This window comes from Amborella trichopoda, chromosome 6, assembly GCF_054954075.1.
Source record: "Amborella trichopoda isolate Santa Cruz 75 chromosome 6, AtrichopodaSantaCruz75HAP2 v2.0, whole genome shotgun sequence".
Lineage (NCBI taxonomy): Eukaryota > Viridiplantae > Streptophyta > Magnoliopsida > Amborellales > Amborellaceae > Amborella > Amborella trichopoda.
This window is the reverse complement of record NC_142341.1, coordinates 18,694,634-18,706,688: the sequence shown is the minus strand read 5'-3', so window position 1 is coordinate 18,706,688 and position 12,055 is coordinate 18,694,634. Positions and strand designations below refer to the sequence as shown.

Sequence of the window (12,055 nt, the reverse complement as noted above, 5' to 3'; positions counted from 1 at the left end):
GACCTTATTCTTGAGGTTGTGGCCGACCATGCCATCTATATCACTCTGGGAAACCCCTAGAGAGGCAGATCTGTCTTGGGAGACCGGTAGGAGAGTTTGCCTAGGAACTGTCTTCGTCAGATGGGGAATGAATCTTGTGGTGAGAAGAAGGGGCCCTGGAGGCTTCTAGTCATTCCATCTTCTCGAGGATGGATTGCACCATTACCTTGAACATGTTCATCCTTTCTCTTGGGCATCATTCGGATCATTGATCACATTGACACTAACGTTTCTTCTGAAAGGTCAGAGTCAGGTGGAACAATGGACTGCTGAGGTTGGCGAGTAGGGCGTGGCAAGTCAGTCTGCAGGGGCTTAGCATGCCCCGTCTTGACTCGAGCCTTATATGCCGATCTCGTGAGGTTCGATTCTTGAGGGTCTTGAGACCGTGGTTTCTGGGTAGTAATCATCAAGAAGTATTCTTAGATCTGCTCAGGTTCTGGAGTTTGGAGAGGGAAAAAGGGATTACGAGGCAGAAGGTCACCGAGAGTAGTGACCTCAGCTGCCTTGGAGGCCTCGCTAGTTACAATCTGCATGCCTTTCTTCTATTTAACCCTAAGGCTGTTGTGGACTTCGCCCCAAAACTGAGCCTGAGGTTTAGACTGACCCACTTTCTTTGAGCAGGCCGTGTCTATTAATTGGAGTAGGAAGTGGTGCCCATGGACAAAAGGAAACTTGGGCTTCTGCTTTGAAGGTTGGAGGCATCTGTCAGACATCAGGCCGCTGCTCCGAGTCCCTTTGTGAGGCCCAGATGCGCGGTTGACCTAAGGCTGGCTCAAGACGGTACTCTTAGAAAAACCTTTCAGTACAAAGTCTAGAGGTGCTTGCGTGGTGAAGGGATAGCAGCATAAGAAGGATCTGGTTCATGACTCTGCTTGAGTTGAGAGAGAGGAGGAACCTACAAAGTTAGTGTGTGTGCACCGTTAGGGTTAGCCGTCCGGGTGACTTGAGGGTCAACCCGAGCTCGGTCAACAGGTTCGACCTTGGAACGTTGAGTCCCACGAGCTTGTGTCTGTGAAGGACAGGGTAGGAACCTATCTCTCACATGATGTGGTGTGTGGTAAGAGGGGGTCGACCCTCTGGTGCTCGAGCCGACACAAAACTGGTGCCTCTCTGAGCTGTGAGATGCATGGCATGTGTAGGGTTTGGCCCAATAAGTCCTAGCCTTGAACGTGAGTTCGGGGAAGCGTGAAAGGTGCCTCGAGGTCTGCCTCGAGTGGATAGACCACGAGCCTTTAAGTGTGTGTGTGGGGTGGAGACCTCAGGATCTCCACCTTTGTGTGCCGAGCCTTCAAGTGTAGAGGTTTGGGGTAGTAAAGGAGTTCGGGGGGTAGCCTCGTGATGACCCTCAGAAGTGATGACTGCCTGCTTACCTCTCTTGAGAGTGGATAGGGCAGCCTTCCGGTGTACCTCAACAATATGACCGGTAAGAGATTTGCCAGTAGAAGGGTGGGTGCTGTGTTCTGCAGCAGCTATGCCACCAATGCAGGGGGCCTTGGTGGAGGGTCCACTAGGCCGAGAAAGCAGGGAGGCAAGGATTCCCCCCTCGCACTGATTCAGGAGAGCCAGACTCTGAGTCCTGACTCAGAAGGATTGTAGGGAAGGAAGCTTAAGCAGCTCGCTTCCCTGGGACAGTCATGAGTACAGGGATAAGGATGTCCCTAACTCGGATGAAAGGGTTGAATAACTAAGGTACCATAGAAAGTAGTAAAGAAAGTGAAAGAAGATACTGATCGAACAAGAGCGAACCAACAAAGGGGTAACAAGTCCTCAGTGGAGTCCCCAAGCTGGTTAAGTGCCTCGATCTCTCCTCTTGGATCTAGGTGATCGGGTGATAATGTCTGGGGTTTGAAAAACCTGAGACTTGAGATCGCTCTCTTAGGAACCTTGTTTAAGAACAAGGGCAGGTATCCAACTAGTAAGAGAGGAATTTTGAATGTGAGGTGGGGACCAACCTCACTTGGGTTCGTGACTTACTTGGATTGACTCGCGTGGGCGGCCTCTTAGATCACTATGAAAAGCGCCCTAGCTGCTTTAGCTGGTTCGGAATCACCTCCCTTGACCTGCAATCTCCTTGTTTTTTTGCACAACACTACTACGGTTAATTTACAAGACAAGTGGGCCGAAGGGCCCACCCTTGTCTTAAGGGTAATGCACATTTTTTTGGCTAGGAATGTGAGGGATTAGAGTGATGAAGTAGAAGGTTCGAACAAAGGTCAAAGAGAGAAGAAAATTTGACGAAGGGACGAGACTAGCTTGGTAGCTGGACAATTACCAACTCGGAGTGGTAGCAAGATGAGCATGATACTCAGAACCAGCGCGACGACAATACTACTCGAAACTAAGGCAAATATGGCGATGTTAGGCTACATCAACCCTCAATCGAGTGAGAAGAGGAAAGAATGAAGAGAAGGCACGAGATGGCAGAGAGATAGGGTACCGATGGCGTCAGGTGTTGCCACCCACGACCATGGAGCAGTAGTGTCATAGCCCTTGGACGGTGCTAGACACTACTGCTCATGGATTCAGGGGGAGCAGGGAACTACGGACGGCACTAGGCATTGCCGCTGGCAACACAAGAAGGCAGCACACACCTACACAGGCGATGATAGCCTCTGTGAAGCACGCGACGATAGCCATTTACAAAGCACGTGGCGATAGTTCTCATGAGGTGCACAACGATAGGTGTGGGACGAGGGAGGAACGACAATGAGCACCGAACACACAAAGGAGGCACGCGGACGGTGATAGGCACCGAGCATGCGAAGGAGGCTCGTGAATGGTGGTAGGCACTATACATGCAAAGACAGCTCGCAGATGGTGATAGGTATTGCTAAGACCTCTCACGAGCGGTGACAGTCATCACCGTCTACAATAAGCGCGCAACAGGGGGGAGACCCTTGTGGGCGAAAGTGAGTTTCTTTGTTTGCACTCTTCACTGAGGCGTCGAGGATGTGTCTGCGGACGACGACGAGCAGCACCAATTGCAAACCTCGCTAGGGGACGGAGATGGACGAATATAAGGGGAGGGAGGCTCGCGCACGGCACTGCCATTGCCATGCACGATCGGTGAAACTACAAGAGAGGCTGCACGACACTGCCACTACCGTGACGAAGAAGAGGAAGAAGGAGAGGAAGAGAGAGAAGAAGAAAAGAAAATGAAGAGAAAGAAGATTTACCTTGAACCTAAGGGTACCGGTCTAATAGTTTCTCTCTTCTTACTCTCTCTCTCGCAACATGACGCAACAATGAGAAGAAAGAGAAACTCTATTAAGTAAAAACTCTCTCTTTTGTAAAGAGTTCAAGCCCTTTTGCGTACAATGATGGTATGGTATATATAGAATTGTGCCCCAAACATGGTGGCCAAGTAAAAGTAACCCTAATTGCTGGAAATTAAGATTTAAATAAATTAAAAGAAATTAGAAAGTAGGGTGCAAAATAATAGATTTGCCCCTTCTTATCAAGTTTTGGAATTCCAAAATAGTTCTTGCGTTGCCCTAGAATGTGCATGATTTTTCGTGGATGATCAGGGGTCGTTTCAATGCCCGGTTGATCGAGAGATGATTGTTTCGTTGTAGGGCTTGGCATGACGATCGATTTGATACCAACTTCGAGCCATGGATCGTGTTTTTAGGGCACGATCATGTGACTTGAAATTTGAATGAATCTTGAAACTTTTGATGGATTGTGTGCTTGATGTTTTTCTTTGATTTCTTCGCTGGATCACACTGAGCATGTCGTCACGATCGTGGGGCAATAAATGCAGCTCGATTATGTGCTTGGATGAAGGTTTGGCAAGTTTGGAGTTTTGATCGGAATCTAGAATTCCAGCGAGGGAATTTGAAGTCATTTCATCGGCTTCATGTGTGAATTCGTCCATTCATCATACGTGAGGTTCACACCAATGATGGCAACAGACCTTATGCATGCGATAGAACTGGTCTCACGTCAATCGGGCTCACGAGTGGTGTGATTTTGCGGCTTGAGTGAGGTACGACGCTGATGATTTTCCTGCACTTTTTTCACAGATCAACAACTCCTTTCTAGCTTTTCTTCGTGCTCAGATGTCGTCACGGGGTGTGCCACATATCGAAATGCTAGTCTTGATGAAACGAATACGATTAAAAGATTTGAGATTGATCTGACGTAAAAAAAGTGAGATATGAGTGTCGAAGGTCACTGGTGGTAACTGTACCTTTAATGGTGTTGAGTTGCAGGGTGGTTGCACGAGAATAGCGTGCGGCTCCTCCTGTTTCGCTCTTTCACCTATAACGTTTTCTTGGGATGCCAATTCAAGCTAAAATTTGACCCTTGGTGGTTTTCAGCTGTGCTGGATCCAATGGCGGTTGTCCCACAAAAAATTAAGACACCGAGAACATAACTCTAGTTATAGCCGTTTCAGGGTGGTAAAAGCTAATTTTACCGGAGCTGTTTCTCGGTCTGCACTTCCTTAGACATGTCGGAACGCAATGAAACTTGGTAGGAGACTTTTGAGAGTCCTCATAAAGATCTTGACAAGTTCTGGGTGCTATTATGAGCTTGTCAAAATTTTCATTGTTTGCTAGGCTTTTATTGAGCGGGGGCCCCATGATGATGAAAAATATCTTCCAACGTACCTGTTAGCATCGTGTCTGACAGGGACACTAGATTTACTTCAATATTTTGGAATATTCTTCAATATGCTTTGGGGACAAGACTCACGTGTAGCACTGCTTTCCACCCTCAGATTGATGGGTAGTTAGAAAGGACCATTCATACCCTGGAGGATATGTTAAGGGCTTGTGCTACTAATTTCAAAGGAAGCTGGGATGATCATCTGCCTCTGATAGAATTTATTTATAACAACAGCTTCCAAGCTAGTATTCCAATCACAACCTTTGAAGCCTTGTATAGGGGGAAGTGTAGATCACCTATCTATTGGGATGAGGTCAGTGAAAGGAGGTTGTTAGGGCCATAAAGTTTTCAAGCGACCTCAGAAAAGATTGCCTTGATTCGGGAGAGGCTCAAGACTTCTCAGAGTCACATTGATAATTGAATGAGAGACCTCGAATTTGAGGTGGGTGATCGAGTTTTCTTGAAGGTATCACCAACAAAGGGTATTATGAGATTCGGCAAGAAAGGAAAATTGAGCCCACGATTCATTAGACCTTTTGAAATTCTCGAAAGAGTTGGGAGTATGACTTATCGACTTGTCCTACCACCTGAATTGGTGAATATTCATGACATGTTTCATGTATCACTGTATGAGCCAAGTTCGATCAGAGAAGACTTGACTTACATTGAGCGACCGATTGAGTTACTGGACAGTAGAGTGTAGGTGTTGCATAATAAAGAAATTCCCTTGGTCCGTGTGTTATGGCAATATCCCTCAAAGGAAGAATCGCCCTGGGACGAGAAGATGAAATCCAAGATAAGTACCCTCAGTTATTTGATTAACTGAGACACGATTTTGAGGACAAAATCCTATTTAAGGGGGGGATGATGTAACGACCTTGACTTTTCCGGCCAGTTGGAGTACGCGTAGCGCTAAGAGACAGAAGAAGAGAGAGTGCACGCGGTGGTAAGAGACAGAAGAAGAGAGAGTGTGAGCAGTGATAAGAGACAGAAGAAGAGAGAGTGCATGCGGTGGTAAGAGACAGAAGAAGAGAGAGTGCGCATGGCGGTACGTAACAGAAGAAGAGAGAGTGTGCGTGACAAAGTGCTCACGGCAGTAAGTGATAGAAGAAGAGAGAGAGTGTGTGGTGGTAAGAGACAAAAGAAGAGAGAGTGCATGTGGCAGAGTGTGCGCGGCAGTAATAGAAGGAAGAAAAAAGAGCACTCGTGGAGGAGTGCACGTGACAGTAAGAGACAAAAGAAGAGAGAGCGCGCATGGCGATAAGAGATAGAAGAAGAGAGATTGTGTGCGGTGGACTGCATACGACAGTAAGAAAAGGAAGAAAAGAGAGTGCACGTGGTGGAGTGCGCGCAACGGTAAGAGACAGAAGAAAAGAGAATGCGCGCGGCAGTAAGAGACAGAAAAAGAGAGAGTGCGCGCGACGGAGTACACGTGGCGGAGTGCGAGTGGCGGTAAGAGACAAAAGAAGAGAGAGTGCACATGACAGAGTGCGCGATGCCACCAAGCTTGTGCATGGCCCAAGGTTGCCACCTGCCTGCTGCATGCTACCACCCTACCACTTGTCAAGCTGCATGCTACCACCCTACGACTTGTCAAGTTGCATGATACTAAGGCTGCCACTTGGCAAGCCCAGGATGCCACCTCCCATGTGAAAGAGTACAAAAGCCCCTTCTCTCCCTTTTTCTTCCCGTTTGGAACCCATCCTTTGCTCTTGAAATGCCAAACTCCAGCCCCCTTTCTCTAACCTTGTGGGAGGACATTAGAGTGAAGATGAAGTGACTGTGTGAGGGGTTGTGAGAGCACTATTATAGACACAAGTTAAGTGGATCATACCTAGTAGGACTTTAGTTATGAAAGCATGATTCTTAAGCATGAAAGCATGAGATTTAAGCATGTATTTCCATGAATTGTGAAAAGAAAAGGTGCACATATGCTCTGCTTTCTAGGAAATTAGGCCTTCAATTCCATAATAAGATGAGTCCTGAAATTACTATTGTTGATCATGGAAAGTTGTGAATTTGTTCTCATATGAATCTAGTATAAGATATAAAAGCTTTCATATTAATGTCTAGCCTAAATTTGAAGTAATTGATTGTTATTTGAGAGATGCTATGTTTACACTGTGAAATTCCAGGGAAGTTCCATGTTTTTGTGGCACGCTGTTGACCTATCAAATGACATCCAAATGACAGAAAATCACCTCCATTGAAAATATGTATGTGTCTACTATGATTTTGATGTTCAACTCAAGTCCAAATTCTGTATAATTTGGGAGCTATGATTCAAATTGTGAAAATATGTCACTGCTAGCAGATTTCACTGAATTTCAAAATTGTTAATTCTTTAGAATGACAAAATAGAGTCCAATTGCTTTTAAAACACTACCATTTGAAAGATCTTTGTGTTTATTTAACGTTTCATGTTGAAATCATCTCGAAATATCCTATAGTGTGCTCCTGAAAAGAGGGATATATCACTCTTAGTTGAATTCAGTAGAATTCAGAAATTCACTTCTACTACTATGAGCTTTTAATCGACTTAATAGAGTCCAAATGCTTTCAATTGCCTTTGTTGGAAAGATATGTGTTCCTATTCGAACTTTGTTTTTGAAACTATCCTAAAACTCCATGTGGAACAGAAGTTACACCTCTATTTATGGGACATGCCACCATTATGAATGACAAAAATTTCAGAACTATGATCTATTTTGTACTGAACTCTTGACCGATTAAATTATGCTCAAATAGCTTCGAATTTTCTTTGATTGAAAGATATATATATATATATATATATATATATATATATATATATGTATATATATGTACTGAAATTGTGTTGAAATTCCACATGAATTGGATGCTATACTTCATTTTCAATGTGCATATTACTGATGGAAATGGCAGTAATTCCTAAACTGTTATATGAATCATGCAAACGTTATACACTGATGTTTCTGAATATAGCTTAATCCCTTAATAAGGTGATTGAAATTATCTATTATGAGATACTGAAAAATGCATGCTTATGATTTTATGGATATCCTTAAATTCTAGAAATGACAAAGCATGAGCAAATGAATGCTTGAGCATGCATGTATGCAGTGCAACTAAATGTGATATACTGTGATACTGACCACTACACAATGGGTCACCCATTGATGGTGGGATACTGTTATACTGTGACTGTGATATACTGTGATACTAACCACTACGTAATGGGTCACCCATTGGTAATGGGATACTGTGTTGCCAGCAATCACTGACTGTGCTCCGACTTCAATGATAGAAATGGGGTCGGCCCCCTGAAACTAAATGAGTACTACGCATTGAGTCCCCCAATGGCAGTGTAACGCCCTCTCGCTTGAAGGCATAAGGAGTGGGTCGGGTCTTGTAAGGCCACTGTCTATCGAAAACCCCAAGCGCGCTGAGGATTGTGTGCGTGAATGAGGACATTGTGAAATGGGATACCCATTTGTCATTGTCCTCTCTCCTGAATGAGGGTAGAAGTTTCAAGTTACAAGATTGACTTGGCCTGATAGATGTGACTTTTACTTCGAGAGTAGACAACTCTAGACTTTGTCTGTGTGCTTTGTGTGTTCTTTCTGGGTACTGACCTGTTACTGTGATAAGAGGTGAATTAACTGTTAGCTCGTGCAATATGTATTGCCCTGATATCTGATTTATACTCCATTTTACATTGCTAATGAATTGTGATGCATGGCTTCACTTTGTGACGCCTGTTTTAATTGTGGGCCATACCATTATATCATTACATATGTATGGGCCGGAATGCAATGGTACTGATCTACTTACTGGGCTTTTAGCTCATTCTTTCTCTTTTTCCATCTGTGCAGAGTGATAACCGACCATTCGAGAGTGGACAGCTGGATAGTGGTGGCAAGCATTTAAAGCTCGGGACTTAGCAAGGGAAACTTTTTGATAGTAGGTGTCTGCTGGTATGCCACAGTGTTGTTTAAATGTGATACTGTAATTTTTGTTGTCGGGCCTGTAGTGCGTTGAACAAAATTGTAAAGAAATTTTTTGGAGAATGCATATGAATAAAATGGTTTTATTTGGTTCAGTTTTATGGGGCATGGTGTATGAGTTCTTATTTTCTTTCGTGGTTTTCTTTGATACCGCTTTTCTAAAACGTATTGAGCCACTTCCACCTATGTTACGCTCGTGACTTCCGGTCGTCATCCCGCACCCTGCGCCCTCTGGTGAGTATGGTAGGGGTCAGGGGCCGGGGTCGAGACATGAAATCATACAAAATGATGTCCTATTTCGGCTGAAATTTTCAGTTTGGCAAAATTTTTGAACTTTTTTTTCTAAAATCACATACCCAACTCCATTTCTTCAAAAATCGAGCAATAAAAATTAGTTAATCCCATAAATTACACCCAAAATCATATGAAGAACAATATGAGCTTAAAAAACTCTCTGAAATAATTCATAAAGGTACTTTAATTCATCTAAAATTGATTGTTTGGCGGGAAATAAAAAAAACCTAAATGTTCTTCAGAAAACAGTGACTCGAACTAAAAAATCCACCTCAAATCGAACAAAATAGACAAAATTGGATACATTTTATGATAAATAACATTATAAACAAATTATTTGCTAAAAATCGATTACAATCGATTAAATGGCGGAAAAAACGAAGTTCTTACTTGTTTTTCTACAACCGTAACTTCAAACCCAAATTTGACTTGTAATCCACCAAAATAATCGCAAATAGTGTATAATTGTTTCTCAATAACACTCTCAAGAGTAATAATCCTCTAATTTGATAAAAAATAGTATCTGATTTCGTTTGAATTCTAACAAATGGTGGATAACCTAAAAAAAATCTTGTTCTTCACAAAACCGATGATTTGTGATCTAAATTCGAGCTCTCAACTCGAATATAACGATCAATAAGTTGAAAAGTGATAGATAAAGCCTAAAATATTTGATCCAATGCCTGTAGAAGCAAAATATTCAACAAAAAAATCCAAATTTCGATGATTCTTCTAACTTTACATTGATCACTGTGCTTACTACAGTAACTCGGGTGGTTCATTGCTCCGAATCGTCCAGTTCTCTCTAGACACGGACGAGTCTACGCATTATGGTGGAATAGACATAGAGGTGTCAATTCCCGTATCCAACCGAGAGAGTTCGGTTGGACTCGACGACTTTTGAAAGACTGATCACTACCATATAAGATCTTTCCCTTTTGACCGTGTAAGATGGCTTAAATTAGTTGTAAAATTTGAAAAAACTACATTCATATATGATTTATTTAACGTTATTTAAAACTTCCACACAATTTACCATTATTACATTTGTACTCAATTTTTTTTGTATTCCAAAATTGCCCATATTTCGGATCTTTAAGACTTGAAGTTAATAAAATAAAAAATTTCAGACCTTCAAGATTAGAAAGTGCAGATTTTTCTATCTTGAAGGATACTTGAGCCTCTTTTTTTTTTCCCTCACAAATGTTTTTTGATTTTCAATGTTTGAATTTAACAAAAATACAAGATCGGGCAGGCAAATGCAATTTTTTAAGTAAATTTCATACTTTTAAAATCTGAAACTGTTTTGGGATACTAAAATGCAATTCTTTTATTTTTGAAATCAAAACATTCAATTTTCATATAAATTTTGGATTTTCAAAATCTACAGTTATCGGGACTCTAAAATTCAGTTTATATTTAAAATAAAAATTCAATTTTCAAATAAATTTTTTATTTTCAAAATCCAAAATTGTTGGGAGACATTATTGGGGTAAATATAATTGTTGGGACACTATTTTTGGGGGCCAATTTTTTGGATTCTCAAAATAAAAAATGTAATTTTCAATTAAGTTCCATATTTTCAAATTTTAAAATTGGTAGGACACTTTTTTTGAGTAAATAAAATTGTTGGGTGTGAATTTGTTTTTACAAATTTCAGATTTTTTAACTCTTATAATTTAATTTTTAAATAAATTGTGGATTTTCAAAATTTTTAAAATATTGGGGGATGCTAAATTATACTTGTAGGAAAACAACAAGACCACAAATGAACGACTATTGCTCATAACTTATTTTATTTTAGTTATTTTTGCATTTGCAGGTGTGATGAATTTTTTTCCCCTCTTTCCTCTTAGGTCTCTTAATTTATTTTTACTTTATTTGTTGTTGCATTTACAGGTTAAAGTAGAAGAACAACCAAATATTTCATTATTTGTCTCAACTATACCCTATTCTACATTTTGGTTAGTTATATTTAGCGCATATGGTACATTTCGTAAATTAAAGAATTCACTTTGAAATTTTTATTAAATTCGGATAGCTTAAAATTCAACTAAAATTTAGACCAATTCAATGGGGACTCTTTTAGGGTTTGTACATAAAAGTCAAGTTCGTCAATAAACTCATGCCTCAATGTCTTGAGTTCTTCCAGGTTGGGGATTGGGTCCTTGCCCAATGAGGGTTCTTATCGTGGGTCACTTTTTCATATGACCCATAGTTAAGTCCAAACTTGTAATCTTGTTCACGGTTTCAAGGGATTCATTTTGCCTGGATGAGTGGTAATCAGTTCCCAGTTATTAGTAATTAAGGGCCGGACTCTATGAGTGGTAATTAGTTCCCAGTTATTAGTAATTAAGGGCCGGACTCTATATTTTTAAGTAGAAACTTATATTACAAGATTATTTATTTTTGGTATAAGATGATCACAATTAATTTTGACTATTAGATATGAAATTAGATGGTTGTATTTATTCTATTGATCAAGTTCAAACTTCAAAATAAATTTCTTCGAACTTTACTACTGACCCATGCTATTAGATTTCAAATCAATAATTGCAAGTAATCGTGACTTCCTTATATCAAAAGTAATGATCTCATAGTATACAATCTCTTTTTAAACATTGATTCCATCATATTGTCTCAAGAAAAGAAAGCAAGATGTAACTTTCACTATCAAAAGTTATGCATCCTTATTTCATAGAAACAGGACATTACAGAGAACCTACAGAGAGAGATCCAAGACCCTTTCATTACTTAGAAGATTTAAAACTAAGCAAGAACAGGTTCAAAAGAAGTGAGATTCATGAATTTTAGCCATGGCTTCTCCCACACAATGGCCTTGTAAACCCTCACAAATGGTTCTTCAAAAGCCTGGATTGCCAACTTATAATTCGCCCCTGCTACCACTTGTTCCTTTGCTTCGACCACAGAGATGAAAGATAACTTGACTCCACTCCGTTTATTGTAAGTGGATACAGCATATTTGCCCAGATCTTGAATGTGGGTTTCGTTGGGTTGCACTTGCTTGTACCCTCCAACTAAAGGCCCAGTTGCTGAGGCGATGGCAAATGCTGCCAACAAGTGAGAGAAACAGATAAAGAAGAGCTGGTGTTGGGCTCCCATGT

General features: G+C 41.2%; 1 pseudogene; it reads right to left on the bottom strand.

Moving 5' to 3' along the window:
* Positions 1 to 11,699: 11,699 nt before the first annotated feature.
* Positions 11,700 to 12,053, bottom strand: LOC148781649 (cysteine proteinase inhibitor A pseudogene; annotated as a pseudogene).
* Positions 12,054 to 12,055: the final 2 nt, after the last annotated feature.